Source organism: Panthera onca, chromosome C2, assembly GCF_046562875.1.
Source record: "Panthera onca isolate mPanOnc1 chromosome C2, mPanOnc1 haplotype 2, whole genome shotgun sequence".
NCBI lineage: Eukaryota > Metazoa > Chordata > Mammalia > Carnivora > Felidae > Panthera > Panthera onca.
In genome coordinates, this window is record NC_138347.1 from 128,829,840 (window position 1) to 128,851,563 (window position 21,724).

Here is a 21,724-nt window from a genome sequence, read left to right on the forward strand (position 1 = left end):
TCCTGACTCCTACACACCCACCTCCAGGGGTCCTGCAGCCAGGATTCTTATGTATCCCCTGCCCTGGGAATTCTCTGAGCCTCTAGAATATTCACGTGTGCATCCCCCCACCCCCGTGGCAGATTCTCAGAGGCCTCCAGTGAAGAACCACTGGCCCCCATGCTTGCCCAAGTCTCGGTATGACAGGGGAGTGCAGAACTCAGTTTATCTGGGGTAAAGCACCTCAGGGCACTGTACTTCAAAATCAAGGATGCAAAGAAAGTCTTCAGACTTCGCCTAACCTCCCATTCTGTGGGTCCTGCTGTGCTCTTGGAAGCTTGGCAACTTCTGTGTTCCACATGAGGGATGTCACTTGTTTACCTCAGTATCTCTCCACAGGGTGACTGGACACTGATGAGTCTCACCTCACATTTGGGAAGCACCTTACTACGACCTCAAACCTCTTTGGGGGCATTAAGCAGAGCAACCATGGTTTCCATTTATAGGTGAGGTCATTGAGGCTTGGAGAGGGTGAGTGGCCTTCTAAGGGCCTTCAAAGTTGGTGCCCTTCCCATACCCGGGCCCTGCCCTGTAGGTTCCTCAGAGCCCCCACCCCTTCCAGCCACTTGTGACTTCCCTCTGGACAAAGGCCATGTGTGCTCTGCTTCCAAAACCAACTGTGAAGTTTCCTGAAAAGTGCTATGGGGCCACTGGCTTCAAGGGTGCCGGGAGGCCCTGCCCAGGAAGCATTGAGCCAGCACTTCCCCGGGCTGTGTACTTGTGCTAACCCTGGCCTCAGGGGCCTTCCTCTCCTCATTAGGGAAGGATGCTGGGGAGGAGGACAGAGGTTTGGGAGAAGCCAAAGCCCTTCTGGGAACTATCCTAAGGGAAGTGGATGCTCCTGTGTGGCCCTGGCTAGCACTGGACCGCACCCACCCTTGGCTACAGCAGAGCTCTGGTGCTGGAAAGAATGGGTCTCAACCCTGGGGCTTGCAGGAGGCAGAGGTCAGCACATTCCAGGGCTCCACCTTTCCTCCTTAGAAAGCTCCGGCACACAGAAGGCCTGGGCCTCCTCCCAGGCTGTACTGGAAACCTGCAATGCACGGGGTGTGGGGACTAGAAACCTCTTCGCTGCCAGCAGAGATCTTGGAGCTGCTAGTCTCTGCTGAGTGAGGACTGACCTGGGAACCTTCCTTCCAAGGGTAGTTCAGGATCCCGGACCACTGCCTGGTCACAATGGCTGGGTCCCAGCCATTCATCCAGCTAAGGAAAGGGCCTATTTCTTTGCTGGTAGACAAGACATACCAATTCTAGTCCTAACTTTCTCTCCAGACTTTCTTTTTCTTTTTCTTTTTGAATTTTATTTATTTTTGAGAGAGAGAGAGAGAGAGAGAGAGAGAGCACAAGTGGGGGAGAGGCAGACAGAGAGGGAGACACAGAATCTGAAGCAGGCTCCAGGCTCTGAGCTGTCAGCACAGAGCCTGATGCAGGGCTTGAACTCACAAACTGTGAGATCATGACCCGAGCCAAAGTCGGACGCTTAACCTACTGAGCCACCCAGGAGCCCTTCTCCAGACTTTCTAAGTCCCCTACCTGGTCTCCTCTTGAGGCACACAGGCCTTCTCTGCCCCTCACAGCTCTGTCCCACTTTCTCCCCCACCAGGAATGTTCTCTCCTCATGTCTTCCCCTTGCTGACTTATGCTCATCCACCAGCTCCATTTTTCCCCTCACATCTTCAGATACCTTCATGGACCCTGGGATGGCTGGTCTCTCTATCCCATAACCTGAACTTTTCCTCCAGAGTGCTCCTTATGGTCATGGTTAATGACCTGAAATTGAGCCCTTGACTTCCCCTCACCAGCCACAGGAGGGCTAAGATAGTGCCTGTCACTTGTGTGCCAGACCAGATAAAATGGGAGCACCCCAGCTGTGTTTATTGGGCAAAGTGAATGTTTGAGCAGGATTGGGGGCATCAGAATGTACTGCCACGTGGGCCTGCACACACCTGAAGTGGGAGGAGGCAGGCATGGCCCAGAGAAGGTTCTTTAGGACAGAGTAAGGGGCATTACGGGTCTCATACGGAGAGCACAGGTGAGGATAGGGTGCCAAAGGGTGGTGCTGGGCAAGAAGATTGAGGGGGAGTGGCTTGTCTTATCACTGGTTTACAGAGGAAGGAAAGACCTATGGAAGGGGCAGTGCCCAGTGGGGGACAGCCAAAGGCAGATTCTGTCAAGCCTTCATGCAATGTCACCAAGGGCCCCTCCACCTTACAAGAGAACTTCCTCCTTGTGGGGTGGGGGGAGGGGGGTCAGCAGTGGATTCAGAGACCATGCATTCACATCTCCCCACCCTCTCTCTGGAGCCCCACTCTCCTCATCTGTAGAGTGGGATGAGAAGACCTAGCCGATGGGATTCTTGGGAGGTCAGTTGAGGGAAAGGTGAATTGAACGTCATTTTGCTTTTTCTTTGTCTGCAGAATCACGGGCCAGAGGTGAGGGTTAGGGGAAGGTCTATTGGAAGCGGTCCTGCTCCTGTGATTCATGGCTCTGAGAAAAAAGCAGAAGTGGATTCCTGCAAATTTGGAGAGGTGGGGAGAGTTTTTCTTGCCCTTCCCAGCCCCATTGTTCAACAAACATGTACCAGGCTCTTATAAAGGACCAGGCACTGTGCAGGCACCAGGCGAAAACTCAGATGGAATGACATAGCTCTGCCCTCAAAAGTCTCCCTCTCTAGGGCTAAGGGAGGCCTGACCCCTGAATGAGGGGCAGACTTGGGAGCCAGGGTACATTTTCTAGAGAGCCCTAATGACCTGTTAGTGTACGAGAGCCAAGGCCTTGTTGTTACCTACACTCCTTGGGGGAACTGTCCAGTCCCTGGCTGTCAGTCCTTCTCTGTGTATCTCAGCCCAGATGCTCTGGAACCCCAGACTTGGATGGCCAACCACCACCAACCCTTTCCCACCCGGGGACCACTCGACAGCTCGAACACATGTCCAAAGCTGAGCTCTGGAAGCTCTTTCCAGCTTTGCTCCACCCTTACCTCAAATTATGGCAACTACAGCCTTCTAGTCCTGAGGCCAAAATCTTGGTCACCCTCTCTTTCTCCCACAGCCCACCCCCAATCTGCCAACCAGTCCTGGGAGCTCTGCCTTCAAGTAGAGCAAAAACTAATTGACAGTGATAGAAAGCAGAATGTGGTTGCCTGGAGTGCGAGGTGAGGGAGATGACAGAGGGAGGGAGATAAGGAAGTTTCTGGAGGTGATAGTTTAGTGTCAAAACACACCAAATTGTACACTTCATGTGCAGTTCAATGCATGCCTATTATACCTTAATAAACGTGTTGTTTATTTTTAAAAAAAAAAAACAGATGTTTCCAGTGACCTCTGTGAGTCCTGGACAAGTCCCTTCCCTCTCATAGCCTCAGCTTTCCCACCTGTAAAAGGAGGGTCTCTGAGGGACCTTCCAGCTGGACCATGTAACCTCCTGCCACTGTGACCATCCCCCTCATCTCTTAGAAGCATCTCACACCTTGAGGGGAGAGAGTAAGGCTGTGTGGTCCAGGTTTGTCCCAGGACTCTCTGACCCCACGTCAGATCACCCGTCCTCCATGTAGAATTGGCTCAGACCAAGTTAAGAGCTTAGCTGGGGAGAAGTGGATGCCAGGGAATAGGGCCAAGTCATGTAGGAAAACAAGGAAGTGAGTAAATCCATGACTCCACAACTGCCTGGGCTCCTCTTCAAGCCCAGAAAACCACCAGAAAGCTGGAGAGAAGCACAGAAATTTTGCCAACATCTGCATTTGTCGCATGGGGAAACTGAGGCCCAGAGAAAAGTCATTTTTCAAGTATACGGAACTAGAAACTGGCAGAGTTGTTATAGAAATACAGGGTGCTGTTAACTAGACTTCTTGTGGTGATTATTTCACAGTATATACAAATATCAAATCATTGTGTTCACACCTGAAACTAATATAATGGTATATATCAACCATATCTCAAAAAGAGAGATGCAAGTTGCTGGACTCCTAATCTAGTGCTCATTGCAGACTCTCCCCTGAGAGTCAGAAGACATGAAGTTCATCTGTGGTTCCCTGGGCCTCCCTAAGCTGCTTCCCCCTGTGACCTCGGGCTCTGCCTCTGGGGCCTCACAGGGGGTTGCACCCATTTGTGAGCACTACCCCCCAAAGGAGGGAAAGATTGCATAGTGGCATGTGCCCTGAAGTCCTTCCATTCTGGAGGATTCAGAGAATGATCCGTCCCTCCTTCCATTTGGGGAGCAGGAAGGCAAGGGCTTGGAGCCCTAATCTGAGACAGGATTCAGGACCTGGAGTCTGGAGGGCCTGCAGAGAGCCATCTGTAACTGAGCACCTGTTACTCAGCACTTCACACCCATCGTCAGAGGTAATTCTCAAGTAGCCTTGTGAGGTTGGCATTGTTAACCCTGCTTTGCCCTGTTTTCTAAACAAGAAAACTGATATCCAGAGAACTGAAACAGCTTTTTTGGCCTCAGAACTGCTTATTGGGACCACCAATAAATCCCCACACCAGCGGGGCTAGAATGCAGTTGGCCCCATTCCACAGACTTTCCAGAAAGAAGGAGGAGGAGAAACAGCAGCAAATGGCAGCAGAGTCTGTCACTTTCCACACCAGGCCCACCTTGTCCAAGCCACTGTCTGGACTATTTCAAAAGCGTCTTAACTGATGTCTCTACTTCCTTTTTGTTCCCTTGCAGTCAGTTCTCAGCACAGCAGCTGCAGTGATCTTACTGAAAGGTAAGTTGGACCACACCCTGCCCCACCTCTGCTCAGAACCCTCCAGTGGTCCCATTTCTGAGAGTAAAGCCCAAGTCATGGCAGTGGTCTGTGAGCTCTACAACAGCTGGTCACTATTCTCAACTGATTTCATCTCTTGCACTCTCTTCCTCTCCACAGCCACCCAGCCTCCTTTCTGTTCCTGCAGTACATCAGACACACTCCTGCCCCAGGACCTTTGCACTTGTTCTCTCTGCTTGGAATACTCTTCTCCAGACATCCACATCGTTTAATTCATTCATTCCTTCAGAGTCTTTGTTTAAACATCGCCCTCTCCATGAGGCTTTCCCAAACCAACCTATTTAATACTGCAACTTGCCCTCTCCCCACCCCCAGCATTCCTGATCACCTGACCCTGCATCTTTTCTTTTTTCCACAGCTTATCACTTTCTAATGGATGACATGATTTACTTACTCATTGTATTTATTGTTTGTCTCCCTCTGGGTGACTGTAAGCTCCATACGGCCAGAGATGAGTGTGTGTTGTGATGAATCCCAAGAATCCTGAACAGCACGTTGAACAGTGCCTGGGATAAAGTGGGCCCTTAATAAATACACAAATTTTTTTGAAGGTCACAATCCTGTAAACAGCATAGGCTTCTGAATTACCTTTATCTGAGTTCAGAGCACTCCTCCAGCACTGACTAGCTGCTTACTTTTATCTTCTTATGATTTATTTTGAGATGTAATACACGTGAGTTGCCCAGCAGAGTGAGAGAGCCAACTGCAGGGAGAAGTGACAAATAAATGTTATGAGATGAAGCTCTGGCAAATTGAATAGGACAAGTAGAGTGAGCACCCATGAACTTGATTGGGGCGTGAGACTCTTCTCAGAGGAAATATTTTCTTCCCTCCTTGGCAGGAAGTGTTCTGGCCCCAGACAGTGAGCTAGGAGAACTCAGCCCTGCTCACTCACTTGCTGGCAGAAGCACTCAGGGCCCCTGGCTTCACCTCTCAGGTGTCTCGTTTATAAAAATAAGACAAGATGAGGCACCTGGGTGGCTCAGTTAGTTAAGCGTCCCTCCGACTTGGGCTCAGGTCATGATCTCATAGCTCATGAGTTTGAGGCCCGTGTCGGGCTCTGTGCTGACAGCTCAGAGCCTGGAGCCTGCTTCAGATTCTGGCCCCTTCAGATTCTGACAGTACTCTGTCTCTCTCAAAAATAAATAAACATTAAAAAAAAGTTTTAAATAAGACAAAATTGCCTTCTCTGCTGACTTTGGGGGGAAGTAAAGGGATTGAAGGAGAAATCATGTGTGAACATGCTTTGTGGGCAATGCAGGATTGCCTTTATGAGTGTGGTGCATAACTGCCCATATGGGATAAGGTGCTTGCTGCTTCCAGAAGGTGTTATGGGCTGGATGGTGCCCTCCCAAATTAATATGCTGAAGTCCTCACCCCCAGGATATCACAGAATGTGATATTTGGAGATGGGGGTCTTTAAAGAAATAATTAAATTAAAGTGAGGTCATTAGGGTGGGCTCTAATCCTATGTGGCCGGTGCCTTATAAGCAGAGGCATTTTGGACATGGACACACACAGAGGGAAGATGATGTGAAGACACAGAGAGAAGATGACCATCTAAAAACCAAGGAGAGAAGCCTCTGAAGAAACCAAGCCTGCTGACACCTTGATCTTGGACTTCTAGCCTCCAGAGCTGTGAGACAATAGATGTGTGCTGCTTCAGCCACCCAGCCTGTGTTACTTTGTTACACAGCCCCGGGAAACCAATAGAGTGGGCCTGGGTGGGATTCATTGAATGCTAGCAAGCCCAGAGAATGGTGCTGCTCTGTTCCTCTCCTACACACACACACACACACACACACACACACACTGGCCCCAAACCTTAATCCCCCAAGGGCCCCTTGGTCCACCCCCTGCCTCCCTGGGTCCCAGAAGAGTAGCTCAAGAGGAGTCCTGACAGTACCATGGGGGCCATCTCTGGGTGGAGACCCTCAGGAACGTACCCTGTTGAGGTTCCACGAGGAGGGGTTTCTGGAAGGGTGTTGGTCCCATCGACTGAAATGGAAAATGCAGCTTCTCTCCTTTTTCCTGTTAGCAGAAGAGAGAAAAGTCTGTTCTCTGGAAAGGGCTGGGCGAAAATCCAGGGCCCTGTGCCCAAAGCCCCTCGTCCCTCCACATGCTCCGGAGGTCCTGTCTGGCCATTCTGGGCTGCCAGGTTTGGGAGATCTGTTTTTGTCAAATGGTTGCCTCTGAGCTGTGGTGTCTCCGATCCTCCCAATGAGAAAGCAGGGCTCCAGGAAGCTGCTGTCAGATGACCCTCTCCTCTCCTCTCCCCTCCTTTCCTCTCCTGTCCTCTCCTGTCCTGCACTAGACTTATTGAGTCATGAGATATAATCCACTGGCCTTCCCCAGAATCACCTAACCCTGTCCCCCTTTCAGACCAGGCATCCCCTTTCAACTGCTTTGGTCAACAGTCAGGCTAAAGGTCAAAGGAATGAGACCCACATATCAGTGCCGTGAATACTGACCCTCTTGGAAGGGTTTCCAAGTCAGGTGCTGGGGTAGAAATCCTGTTAAAACCTTGGTAGAAAGTCTCATTTCTTCTGCAGAGTAACAGGAAAAAATAAACAAAACATGGGTTTTCTCGGCAACACAGGGCCACCCACACACACTCCCCTTAAATCTAGGCCCGCCTGGTGTAGCTGTGAGTGCTGCTCTGTTGTCATGTAACTGTCGCACTGCAGCAAGTGCTCTGAGGCAATTTCCTCGTTTGACTGGCTCCTGGCTTAGGAAAATGGGAGCTCCCAGCCCCTCCCTGGCTGACGCACCCCGGGGCCTCCAGGGAGAAAGCTCTGAATTCCAGCCCTGAGGCCTTGCTCCCAGTAGCCTCTGAGTTGAAAAGTCAAGTTCAGCTCTCCTTGGTCAGCCAGGGGGTCAAGCCCCAAAGGAACAGACTGTCCTGCAGAAGCATTGGCTCCACGGTAGCTGCTGGCATACGGGGTTTCAGATCCACAGGGAAATCCTGTCTGACGTTGGATGAGTTCAGAATTCACACTGCAGCTTTGGGTGTGAATATTCAGTCCCTATCAAGTATTTTTTAGTTTTAATGTTTTTATTTGAGAGAGAGAGAGAGAGAGAGAGGGCGCGCTCCAGTGGGGGAGGGGCAGAGAGAGAGGGAAACACAAAACCTGAAGCAGGCTCCAGGCTCAAAGCTGTCAGCACAGAGCCCAATGGAGGCTCGAACTCACAAACCACGAGATTATGACCTGAGTGGAAGTCAGACGCTCAACGGACTGAGCCACACAGCCGCCCCTCAAGTATTTTCAATGATGAGTTTTGGACTTTTGCTCCATCCTTCATGCTTCCCCAGAAATATGGATGTTTTCTTACAGAAGCCAACAACACACAGATGTCAAGGTCTGTGGCCTCTAATCTCTTTGTGCAAAGGATCAAACTAAAATGGGCTTTTCTTGACAGTTCCAGGACTGGATTAGCAGCCTGTGCTTGTGGGTGTTATGAGGCCAGAGTGACCCAAGAGCCCCACCTCTGTCCTGTCAGCAGAGGAGGCTCCTGGGAAGGGAGATGACTGAGGAGATGGCTCAGGTCCCCACATGTCTGAGGAGTCCCTGAGGCCCCTCAACAGCCTGAGCTGGAAGATCCATAGGAGGAAGCTGCATCCCCCGGGGCCTGCCTGCATTTGCAGCTAAGACCATGATGCCTGATTTCACAGGAACCCACTGCCAGGGAATTTCCTTCCCATTGTTGCCTCCACATTGAGGTGAAAGCAAATAACCAAACAGGAATGCATTTTTAAAAGATGTTTAGGGAGTTTCCTGGCTGTCACCATACATGAGCGCTGTCTACCTCCTACTTCTGCAGGCTGATCCAGTTGGAATTCAGAATAATGTCTCAGGAATCATAAAACCCTAATTGTTTTAAAAGTTCAATTATGCCTACTAGATGAATCTTACAAAGTCAGGAAATGAGAAATATGTTCAGTAAAGATTTCCAATAAGCCACAGTGGACAATCTGTGGTTGGTAGAGTGTCTACTCCACCCACAGGGTTCTGATGTGGACTGACCATAAGCAGCTGCCCTGACCACAGCTGACTGTCTCCCACCCGAAGGCAGCTGCTCCCTGGTGAGAAGGAAAGGAGTCTGGCGCGTGGGTCCGGCCCGGCAAGTGCTTTGCTTTCAGAGTGGTTCCACACTGACTGGACCCCAGCTGACCCTGAAGATCCTCTCTCCGGAAGCTTTGAGTCAGGACATGCAGAGAAGAAGCAGGGGAAGATTTTCAGGAGGAGAGAGAGATTGAGAAAGAGAGAAAGGAGAGAGGCAGAGGTGTGGGGAAGTCATCTTGAGAGAATAGCAGACCCACCAGGGCAGGAGAGCATCAAGACAGGGGGTCACCTTGGCAGAGTGGTTCTCCTGTGCTACATTGCTGGGATCCTGACAGCTTGGGTTTGCATCCCAGCCGTGCACATGCCAGCTGTAGGACTCTGGACAAGTCAGAAATCTCTCTAAGCCTTAACATCCATCTCAAATGGCAGTAATGGGACTCTACAAGGCTATTGTGAGAATCACATGATAATGGGTGCATCTAGTGTTGTGTCTGGGACCCAGGTGGGCCAAGTGCTCAGTAAATGCTCACTATCATCATTATTAAGGCTGTCTTAATACTAAACCATGAGTCCTGACTATAAGACGGTGCTGGAGCCCAGCCCAAGTATCTCTCTGTCTGTCCTGTTTCTTCCTTTCCAGCAAACAGCCACCACTCCCACTAACTTGAGCATGTCTGTGTTTTTTGCAGCTTAGAAGAACTTCTCTAATGTGAAAATAAGAACTGTATCGATACGCCAGAGCTCAGATGGCCAGGATGCCCAGTTCATCCAGTAACTCCAGGTTATACATGTGGGGAACGCAGATTGTGGGGGGTGGCTTGGCCTTTAAAGGGCTAAGTGTTGAGTGCCCTTTGGGTCAGTGCACAATGACATGCAGTTATGGGGCACAGCCTAGCTCATGGAGGAGAGGTGGTGAAGGTCATTTCAAGACTGGTGTGGAGGGAGGAAGAGGATGTCCCAGGTCTGTCCAGGGGCTTGATGTCCCTCAGCAACGAGGCCATGCACCAGGGTATGTGTGTGTGAAGTGGGTGTATGTGTGGACAGGGATGGGTGGATAGACAAGAGTGCAGCGTGTCCCATGTCCACTGATGCATCTGTTTGCCGGGGTGGATGTGTGTGAAGGCGGGCTGCAGGGAGGGGTATGTGTTTGCAGTCTCGTACCTGGGGAGCACTATGGTGGGGTGTCCTGAGTGTGTGTACCTGAGGATGGGTGACGTGCTCAGGTGTGAGGGTGGCCCCGTGTACGGGTGAGTGCGGGGTCACAGTGCGCTTTGTGTATGGACAATGGCCGTGCATGCCCAAGTGTGTGTGAGATTCTCTGCATGGTGGGTGTGTGAGGAAATCGCCTTCTGTCTTCAGCAGCCCTGCTGGCCCTAGTGCAGGATGGGGCGGGGCAGGCTGCCTGGCCACCTGGCTGACAGGACTGTAATGACAGCTTTTATGGGGCCTGCTGTGTCCCGGGACCTGCTGACAGAGGACGAGGAATGAGGAAATCCCACAGGCTTCTCTGGGTTTTCATTTCATTTCAAGAGGCACAGAGTGACCTTTGTCTCCACCACTTGGGCTGGTGTCTCCCCCAGAGAAGGGGAAAGGTCAGGTTTCACTTTCTTCCAGTTGTTTTCACTTTCAGATCCCCTTGATTAAACACCAAGAAAGGTGGGGAAGCAATGACATGACGTGTGCCGGCTCAGGCGCCTTCATGAGAGGCCCTGGCCAAGACGGCCATCCTGCACAGAGACTGGGGCTCAGGAGCCACGATCCGCCAGCCCAGCCCACCTGAAGAGAGGTGCTGTGACCCCCCAGAGCACACCCACTGTAGCTGTCTGGGCCTCCTTATTTGTACTGCTAAGAAAACAGCTCCTGAGAGGAGGCGTGGTTGCCCACAGAGAAGCAGGCACTGGTGCCAGAGTTGGGACCAGAGAACCCGCTGTCAGGTCTAGGATTGGTGGAGCACTGCTGGTTGACTGGCCAACAGCAAGGAAAGGCGGGAGCAAAACTCCTGACCCACGTCCTAACAGTCTGTGCCAGACAGCATGGCTTCCAATACCTCTGTCCACCCAAGCCACCAAGTCACAAGGGGTGACTGGCCCTCACTGTCTCCTCCTACCCAATCTGGTGGCAGGCCAGGCAGGCCCTGACTACTCCGACTCAGGCCTCACTCACCCCAGAGACCCTGGGGTCCCCCCCAAGACTTCTGAGCCTGAGTCTCCTATTCTTCAAGCAGGTCTCTCCCATGGGACTGGCCATGACCAGGCCTAGCTTTCTCTCTGGATTACCAACCCCCAGCTTCCCATGTCCCCTCCCACATGGGTCATGCCTGCTTTGCCCTTGACCATTGCCCTCCCAGGCCCTGGGGCTCTGCTGGACAGCCACTGTGGGCCCCTATTCTCCAGAGTGCCCCCAACAGCAACAACGCACATGCACACACATGACCAGACACCGTGCATCCTTAGGAACATCTTTCCCGGTTAGCACACTGCTTGTCTGCCCACAGCTGGCCCTGCTTCCCTTTCATGGCCCCTGTAAACTGGTCCAGTTATGCCTGAGGCTTACTCTCCTGGTCCCTTCACCTGTTGCCCACCCCCCCCCCCCCCTGCCGCCAGGGGCTCCACCTGTGTTGTATGTGTCTTGGTGGATGCTTGACATTCCTCAGGAATACACAGTTCTGCATTTCAGATAAAATAATGACAGTCTTTTCCCAACTCACAGAGCAAGTCAACAGTGAGAATGATCTCTTTTAAGTCCTTCTCCCATTAAGCTTTTGACATCTGTGACCTCAAACAAAGAAACAATAACACATTTCATATGAAGTATCTAGATTCAGTTTGTCACCCTCAATCTTCGCATTAAATGTGGCTGTTGCTTATTTTTATCTCACTGAAATGCTTCGTGTGTCTGAGATGAAATGCTAGTACAAGGACACATGCTTATAGAATGGATTAAATGAACCTGTTCTCTGGGAGGTCACTCAAACGTGGCTTTGCTGCCACCTGACCAGTGGGCACCTCCAACCTGCATTAGCTTGTATAGTCTGGAGAGGCCTGGCCAGGCTGGATGCTTGTCACCAGCACCCTGGACTTAGTCCCTAATGGCCCTCAGCCACCTAGTGTAGCGTTGCTAGATTTATCAAGTAAAAATATAAGCGCCTACTTCAATGTGAATTTTCAATAAATTACAAATTTTTTGGTATAAGTATGTTCCATGCAATCTTTTTTTTAATCAGAAATTCACATTGAACTGGGCATCCAGCATTTTATCTGATAACCCTGACCTGGTGCTTATATCCACTGGTGTGTGCTGTCCACATCAGACTCTGCAAGGAACTTGTAACTAGTAGTAAAGAACTGAGGTTTGTCAAAGATCCACACATGAGGGCAGATTCTGTCCTCCTCTGGCATCATGCCCCTTTCTCAGGTCCCACAAAGTGCATGCAGCCTTTCGCCAGTCTTACTGATGCCCAGTCCCTAGCCCCACAGAAGTCATATCAGTGCATTAGCTTGTATAGCAGTTACCATCTGCACAGTGCTCTGAGCTTATACTTCAATGGTCTCTTTGGGTTTTCTTTCTTTTCCCATTCTAAAGACACTGTTTGTGTCCCCCCAAAACTCATATGTTGTGACCTAATCCTCACCATGATGGTGTTTGGAGGTAAGACCTTTGGAAAGAGATTAAGTTCTGAAGGGGGAGCCTTCAAGAACAGGATCAGTGTCCTTATAAAAGGGACCCTAGAGAGCTCCCTCACCCCTTCCACTTTGTGAGGACACAGTGAATAGACAGCTATCTGTGAACCAGGAAGTAGGTTCTCACCAGATACAGAATTTGCCAGTGCTTCAGCCTTGGGCTTCCAGCCTTCAGAACTGTGAGAAATAAATTTCTGTTGTTTCTAAACCAGGCTATTCTGTCATAACAGCCCCAAAGGACTAAGATACACATGAATACTTAAAAAAAAATTGAGGTATAGTTGGGAGTACCTGGGTGGCTCAGTCAGTTAAGTGTCCAGCTCTTGACTTCAGCTCAGATCATGATCTCACCGTTTGTGGGTTCAAGCCCCACATTGGGTTCTGCACTGACAGTGCAGAACCTGCTTGGGATTCTCTTTCTTTCTCCCTCTCTCTCTTGTCCCTCCCCTGCTCATGCCTTGTGTCTCTCTCTTTCTCAAAATAAATAAATACACTTTAAATTGAGGTGTAGTTGACATACACTATAATGTTAGCTCCAGGTGTACAGAAAACATAGTGTTTTGACATTTATATGCATTATGTAAGTCTAGTTAGCCATCTTTCACCAAAGTTACCACAATATTATGGACTATATTCCCTATGCTGTACTTTACTTGGGAGTAGCTTATTTTTTTAAATTTTTTTAATGTTTATTCATTTTTTGAGACAGAGACACACACACAGAGCATGAGTGGGGGAGAGACAGAGAGAGAGGGAGACACAGAATCCAAAGCAGGCTTCAGGTTCTGAGCTGTCAGCACAGAACCCGACGCAGGGCTTGAACCCATGAACTGCAAGATCATGACCTGAGCCAAAGTTGGACGCTTAACTGACTGAGCCATCCAGGCACCCCTGGCTTATTTATTTTATGACTGGAAGTTTGTATCTCCTAATCCCCTTCACCTATTTCACCCCCCACATGCTCACACACATCCTTCCCCTCTGGCTGCCACCCGTTTGTTCTCTGTTACTTATGAGTCTGTTTTTGTTGTTTTGTTTGTTCATTTGTTTTGGTTTTTAGATTCCACATATGAGTGAAATTATATGATATTTGTCTTTCTCTGTCTGACTCATTTCACTTAACGTAATGTCCCGTAGGTCCACTCATAAACACGCTTTCAGAAAGGAAGAAAGGCAAGCCCGATCGAAGACACCCACCTCGACATTGCACTTGGGTGAGGATGACGCAGTGAACATTTTTGTGAGTGATTCCCACGTAAGAGCAGAGCTGGTATTTGCTATGACACTGTCCAGGTTAACGACACCATTGTATGCATTTGTAAAATAAATAATAAGATTTCTTTATTCTTAGACATCTACAACACTTGCAAGCCCTATTAATAATACTTGTGGATTGGAGATATGCCAGCAAAATCAATATTTATTGCAAAATATTTGATATTTGAAAACAGATCAGTCTTGTTCATTTATCCTGTAAAGTGTCACATTTTAGACTAATTTGTTTACTCATATGCTTGTGAAATGCTTTGGGACGAACACTGCTCCTAAACACAACGTCTGGAGCGTGCTCTGCTTCGCCTCCCTGCACAGTGTTTTGGGGATGTGTTGACACCTCTGTTGGCCTTGGGAGGGAGTCATGGATTGGGCTCCTGCCCAGCCCCCAGATTTAGGCGGGTCAGCAGCCACGTTACCCTCTACATCAGCCTTGGCTAAAATAACTGGCAGGTTGAGGCAAAAACCTGCTAGAACCTCATATTTCTTCTCATCGTGGTTTCCCTACAGATGCCAGGTCACGAGCTGGACCTAGTGTTGAAAGAATTAGCAAGACAAGAGGGGAGTTGCATGGCTTTTGGTGTGTGCAGGCTAGGGGCCGAGCTGGGGGGCAGCAGGCAGACCCCAGCCTTGGTAGACTTGAGGAGCAGGCTTCCTGCTCACTCTGCTTTTAGGAGCTCCTAAAAGTCATTTTGGCCTCTGAACCCAGAGAAGGAAACCTGGGGCTGTGACTTTGGATCACGTGACCCAGATGGGCCACGCTGTCCACCCCCAATCCAGCATGAGCTGTGCCCTGCCTGGCTGGACTGGGAGACAACAGTCATCCACTGGAGCAAGGGATTCTCCCCCGACCAGGAGCCTGGGCAACACTGCCCAAGAAAGGAGCATATTCCATGGGGGTGCTTGAAATGATGTTCGGTACATAAACTTTAGCATTTTTGTAAATGGCTATGAATTATTTCAATCTAAACATCAAAGTCAGTAATCATTTTATTATACCCTGGTGTGCCCTAGGCTGACTTCTTTAACTTATGCCACATCATCACGTTATTTAGCCATTTTAAGTAAGGTGGCTTTGTTTTTTTTTCAATATATGAAATTTATTGTCCAATTGGTTTCCATACAACACCCAGTGCTCATCCCAAAAGGTGCCCTCCTCAATACCCATCACCCACCCTCCTCTCCCTCCCACCCCCCATCAATCCTCAGTTTGTTCAGTAAGGTGGCTTTGTCCAGCAAGACTGACTTCTCTAAGGGAAGACCTATGCCTGAATTTGTTTGGGCTGAGAGTCCATTCAACAAAGTGAGCCAGGCACGAAAAGAAGCCGAGCTGTGAGCAGATCTTCCCAACTCTCAGCTCTGGGCAAGACAGGTTTGTTTACATTTGGTGACCAAATCAACTCTTTAAAAAAATCTTTCCTCTGCCTTTTATTGACCCTTGGCCCCATCCCTGGCCCTTCTTTGTTCTTTAGTCCTCTTTCAAGGTCCCAAATCTGAGGCCTGGGAATTGGGAGCATCAGTTGATGAGGAATCTACAAGGGAAGGGATGCCCTCACAGCAATCAGAGGACACCCTGCCCTTGTGGATTCCTGGATCTTTTATCTCCAGAGAATGGGAGGCAGCCATGGATGCTGCTTCCAGTAGGGGGGCCATCAGAAGGTAGTTGAGGGTTTCTTCTGGGGTGGGACCCATGGAGGGGAGAGCCAAGCTGGCCAGGTGGACAGGGAGCCTGTGGCCAGGGGACTTTCATTTGTGAGCTGCTGAGTGACCAATCCATTGTTCCCAAGCAGCCAGCTGCAGGATGGAAGAGGATTTGTTTTATGCCCCATCTGAGAACTTTAAGAAAGAAAGGATTAAAAGAAACAGGAAAAACTCAGTTATAGAGGAGAGTAGCCAGGACCGTGTCAAATCTTCAAGAATGGACAGATTATCCTGGAATAAATGCGTTCATTCATTCAACAAATATTTATTGAGCATCTTTTGAGCAGCAGGCAGTGATCCAGGCACTGCTCCACCGGCGTTATTAAAACATGGCTGTTTTAAATCAGATCTGGGTCTTGGTAAGGAAGTGAGTACTGTTTTATTATAGCATTTGCCAAAAAAAATATCAAATACTTTGAGGCTTCATCCAGAGAAACTCAACCCCTGCCTCAGCAGCTTCGTATGTTCTTGAGCACATACACCTCAGCCCTCTGAGAATGAGCCCCCTTCTTCCTGTGCAGATATGATCAGCCCTTGCTGGCTGAGGGAAACAGGGGAGACATTTGGCTGGGGGCTCAAGGTAAAAGCTGTTTATGTAGTCCCTCCTGCAGACAGAGGGCAGAGAGGAAGGAGCCGGGGAGACTCTGAGGCTTTGCCCCTGGGGATCAGTGCTGGCCTGGGTTGAGGCTATGCTCATGCTCTGACCTCAGCAAATGTGTTCATTCCATTTCCTTTCCAGGGCTGGCATCTGCCCTGTGTGTAAAGTCCTTCTGTGGGTACTGGTCAGGGAGTTCAGAGTGCCAGAGGAAACAGAGAGTATTCTAAATGTAATTGATAACATTTGTCTACCTTTGCAGAGGCATGGCTTTGTGTCCTTTTATTTTTTTATTTTTTATTTTTTTAATTTTTTTTTTAACGTTTATTTATTTTTGAGACAGAGAGAGACAGAGCATGAACAGGGGAGGGGCAGAGAGAGAGGGAGACACAGAATCTGAAACAGGCTCCAGGCTCTGAGCTGTCAGCACAGAGCCCGAAGCGGGGCTCGAACCCACGGACTGTGAGATCATGACCTGAGCCGAAGTCAGACATTCAACCGACCAAGCCACCCAGGCGCCCCCTTTGTGTCCTTTTAAAACTCCCATGGTTGGGGCACAGAGAAAACACAACAGTTAGAAAGGAATATCTGAATCTAACCTGAAAACAGGCAGAGCACCCTCTGATGGCCATCACTACCACCTACCTATGGCTGGCACACCATTAACAGCGATTGATTCCTCTTTCTGCTCTCCAGACAGAGTAAAATGACACAGAGGAAGTTAGGAAATGAGCCAAGAGTGAGTCCAGGCACAGAACCAAGCTGATGTCAAGGGATGCACGACTGTCAGCTGAGCCAAAGTGCAGGGCCAGACCATCCCTCCAGTTTGGGTGGGAGTGGCCTGCATTTGTATGAGCCTGCTGTATTGATGAGGGATTCAGGATAAGGTTGCTGCACTTACAGCAGAATTACCTGGGAACTTGTTAGAAATGCCAGTTCTCAGGCCCCACCCCAGATCCATTGCATCGGAAGCTCCAAGGGTAGGGCCCAGTGATCTGTGTCTCTGATACACCCTCAAATATGAGAATCTCACTGCTTTACATGGAACACCTCCATTCATCTTCTTTACATCTGCATAGGCCAGGTAAGTATTGTGGCACCTAACCTACAGGTGAGAACACCAGATCCCACTGCTCATTGAGTGGCCCAAGGGTCTGGACTCCCCAGTGTCCTGCTGCTGTCACTGGTTTCTCTCTTCAACTTCCACAACAGGCCCTCAATGGTGGGGAAGACAGAGCATCAGAGGTGAATGGAACCCAAAATGTGCTATCATAGAGACCATATGGGCCATGCTTTCATATGGCCTGTGACACTCTCTCAGAGACAGGTGGAAGAAGTGTTTTGCAAGGTAACCCGAGGTTACGTAAGGGACAGATGGCCTGCTTGCATAGCAAGAGCAGTTAGGCTAGCTAAGGGAATGAGTCTCACATTAGTAGCAAAGGATGAACTTTGGCACATGAGCTACATTGAATGTTTTAGGTCTCCAGACATACCAAAGTGGGGAGAAGCAAGTTGCAGCTGGAGTGGAGGACATTCTTATAGTTTTCCACCCTCTACCATCACTGTGAGTCTAAATGACTCCCCCCCCTCCACCATAGGGAAGCTTTTTGTACAAAATGGCCAAGACTCACGTCCCACAGCAGAGTCTGTGGAAGTTTACAAGGGCATGAAAACATGGAAGTTGCTAACTTCTGAAGGAAAATGGAAACTTTAGGGAGATAGAAATAGTTCTAAAAGACAGAACGAGGGAGGGGAGTGATTGAGGGTGGCATGAGGTACAGAGCAGGGAGCCCATGTGGTCACATAATGTGCATGGTGGGGACATCTTCACTGTCTGGGTGCCGAGACTCCATACCCTTGGCACTTTAGCCTGGTTCCAGAAAGTGATTTATCTCCGTCTGGGATGCACAATACCATGACCCTTAGCCTTCCTATTTGCTGCTATTATAACTGTTTGGCCATCAGGAGTGAGAGAGAAGTCTAGCAAGACTCAGAGATTTCTGCCTTGGAGTTGGTGGGAAACAGGTGAGCAGGATGATAAGGAGGTTTTGGGGAAAGATGGATGCACTCACCTGAGTTCCAGACATCTGTGGGCTATCCAGACGAGCAGGCAGGGACCACCGGTGATTTGGAAGTTGGAGAGGATCCAGGTTACAGAACGCTGGTGTGAGTGACTAACAGCAGCAGGTGGCAGCTGAGGTCACGGGGATCACAGTGGGGAGAGGATCAGAGCACTGGAGTGCTGGCATGTGAGAGGTGTGCGCACCATGAGGGTGCTGTGGAGGAGCCTGAGAAATAGGGTCAGGGTGGGAAAGGCAGCAGGGGCAGAGTGGGTAGGCTACGCAGGGAAAGAGTGGTCGAGGCTGCCGAGAGCCCACCAACAGCAGAGCCTAGCCCCTGTTGAACTTGTCAAGGGTGACTCCACTGTGATGGTGAAATCTCCAAGCCAGCTAGTATGGGTTTGAGCCGTGAATGGTAAGTGAGAAAAATAGAGACAATGTCAGGAAGCCTGACCATAAAGGAGAACAAAAAACAGGACAGTGGCAAGGGGAAGCCAAGGAGTTGTTCTGTTATTAATGTGGAGAAACATGAGAGCATAAATAAATTTCCTGAAGAGAGAGAAGAGAGCAAGAGTGCAGGGGAAGATGCAGGGAGAGGGAGGAAAATTGAAGGAACAATTTATCTGCCTGAGAAAGCTGAAGGGAATGGACCCAGAGCACAGCCCAAGGGGTTGGCCACTCAGTCAAGAAGAGGGACAGCCCTTCCATGGAATTGTCCAGGCTGTGGGCTGGAAGGAAGTGGAAATAGGTGGGGACAGACAGAAGGGAGATTGAGGCCATTAAAGCACTGTGCGTCTCTGTGAAGTCAAGGCCAGCTATGGTTGAGATGTGGCCAGAGTAGAAGTGGATGTTCCAGAGGTGGATCAACTCCTGGTGGAGGCAACCCCCAGGTGTGGACAGACACGGGTGACTGATGTGGCTGAGAGGGAGAGGCCACCCTCTCCTGGAGAAGGTCAGGCACGGAGGATGTGGGGACAGGAGGGTGGTCATGTGGTATGAATGGAAACCAGAGGAAAAGCTCTTGAGGATTGAAGAGAGGGACCTGCAGGGGAATGGATGACAGAAACAAGAAGGGGGCTGATGGGGGCTGGGTTGGATATGTGAACCTCATGGTAGGCAGGGCCCAAGAAACAAAGGTGGCCTCAGGGACCCAGGAGAAAGCCTCCGGCCACTCATGTGGCTCTGGGTGTTGGAGAACGGGCAGCTCCACTCAGGAGAGCACAAGTAGGCTCTTGTGGGAAGCCAGTTCCAGCCAAAGGCAGGAAAAGGGAGCAGAGTGGGGCAGAGGCTAAGGAGGTGGGGGATGGAGAACATGGATCCAGGGCTCAAGGTGGGGTGGGAGGAGCTAGAAGGGCAGGGCAGTGGGAGCAGTTAGGTCTGGGAGGAAGCATAGGGGGGACTGGGGATGGAGAAGGCAAAGGATCAAGATCTGAAGGTCTTGAGGGTTTCGCCATGCCCCATGCCAGGGCAGGGGCTTTCCTGCTGGCCTGGGTAGGCCCAGAGCTGACTGATGTTCTTCAGGCTCTGAGTCTGAGGGATGAGGCAGGGGCAGAGGGGCAGTGATCACATTCCCTGAGTTATGTTGGGCACATTCCCAAATCCAGCTGCGGTTGGTGATGTTCTCTTATTGGCTTTGATGCCCTCCTTCCTCTCTCTCTGCCTGGATAGAACCTACCAACCCTAATGCAGCTCCTACTTTCTCTACAAGCCTGTCCCAATCATCCTTGGCCTCTGAGCTCATACCACATTCATTTTAATCAAATAACTCATTTTATTTACTCATTTTAATCCTCAAATAACCTTGAATGGTTATTTTATAGTTGCACGGCTATAGACTTAGAAATACAATTGGTGAATCTTCGCTGATTGCACCCTAACTAAAGATTTATCACATACGTTTGTGTGGATGTTACTATATCAGGATATCATGCATATTATCAATCATAAAAATAGAAATTAAAAATTATGAGACAGAAATAGCTATAAATAGTTGTGATATATTCTGTCCACTACACTTGGGATGGTCCTATGCCCCCAATACACTCCCCTTTGAGATCACAGACCTGTGTTATGAGCCGGAGCGATATGCTGGTGTCTTATATTTCCTCCATGTCTCCTTTGTGAACAAGAATAGTGTCATCTGCATAGCAGGTGCTTGGTAAATATGTGTGAAATGGGCAAATAAACAAGTCACCCAGGAATGTTTGGGAATAGAGGTGGCATCACAGCACAGCCAGTGGCTTGAAATCAGATGAGCTGCAGTTCAAGTTCCAGCTGTGTCCCTCACTAGCCCTGTCACCAAGGGCAGGTTCTTGGGCTCCCTGAATCTCAGTGTTTTCCCCAGTGAAAGGGGCACAAGTGACCAGAGCTCCCCTGCAGGCTGTTGTGAGGGTGGAACATGCAGCACAGGGTCTGGGGTCAGGATGAGGGGGCACTTTCGTCTGCTGTGAGTGCTCAAAGCAGTTGAGCTCTCCTATGAGGGTGTGTGACTGTGAATTTTGACAGAGGTCAGTGAGTGGAACATTAACATTGGGAGCACCTTGAAGCCACCCACATACCCTCCCATTGTGCAGACACAGTGAGGAGCAGTGAATCTCCCTCCCCTAAGACCACAAGGCCAAAGCAGGGCTAGACCGAGGTATCTTCCCTGACACGCATCTAGACAAGGGGTTGATGGAGATTTAGTTTCAATTCTGAAAGTGGTGCTTGTGGAAAACTATTTTGTGGCCAAGCGATTCTTCTCTTCTTTTGTTTTTTTATAAAGCTTATTTACTTTCTTATAAAGTAATATTCATCATTAAAATCAGAAAGACGTAGAAAAAAAACAAAATTTTTTAAAAACCCTCACATTCCCACTGTGGAAAGATCATCTCTATTAACATTTTGCGTTATTTTCTTTTAGTCTTAAAAAAATTCCATGCACCAGCTTTTTGAAAAACATAAATTGAAAGTATTTTATATAATGTATGTGTGTATAATCTATAGATTTTCCCTATTTTTTCTTTGCCATCAGGACATAAGCTTTTTCCTCACTGTTCTTCATAAGCATGTTCTCAGTGGCCATGTTCACTTTTTCTCCACATGTTTTTAGAACCCTTTGCAGCTCAGCTGTCTCCCCAGGGTGTCTCCTCTGCCCTTGCATCCTCAGCCTCCAGGGCCTGACTCCAGCAGAGCATAAGTGGCTCCCCCTACATGAGACCCAGCAGAAGGACAAGGACAAGATCCCAGCAGAAGACCTGGAACCCAGGCCACACTGACCTCTCACAGGGATCAGCAAGCTCTTGACCTCCAAGCCTTACTTCCTCTTCTCTGAAATGAGGATAATAACCACTGGATCCATCTCACATGGCAGCTGCAAGGTCCTGGCCCTGAGGTCACTCTGTGAATTGCCTGGTATTGTCCAAACCTTGGCTTATTGGATTTATCAGAAACTTCAGATGCCAGCAATAGGAAATCCAACTCAGCACAACTTAAACCATAAGGAGAATCTATTGGCTCACAGAACTGCAAAGTCTAGATACAGAGGCCTGGTGGGACCCAGA

At 49.4% G+C, this 21,724-nt stretch overlaps 1 long non-coding RNA gene across 1 annotated transcript; it reads left to right on the top strand.

The window, feature by feature from the left end:
- The first annotated feature begins 239 nt into the window (after positions 1-239).
- LOC132682704 (uncharacterized) lies at positions 240-4,395 on the top strand. The gene is made up of 3 exons (XR_009611820.2): positions 240-485; positions 2,457-2,567; positions 4,259-4,395. It is a non-coding gene; the product is annotated as an uncharacterized LOC132682704 (long non-coding RNA).
- The last annotated feature ends 17,329 nt before the right edge of the window (positions 4,396-21,724 follow it).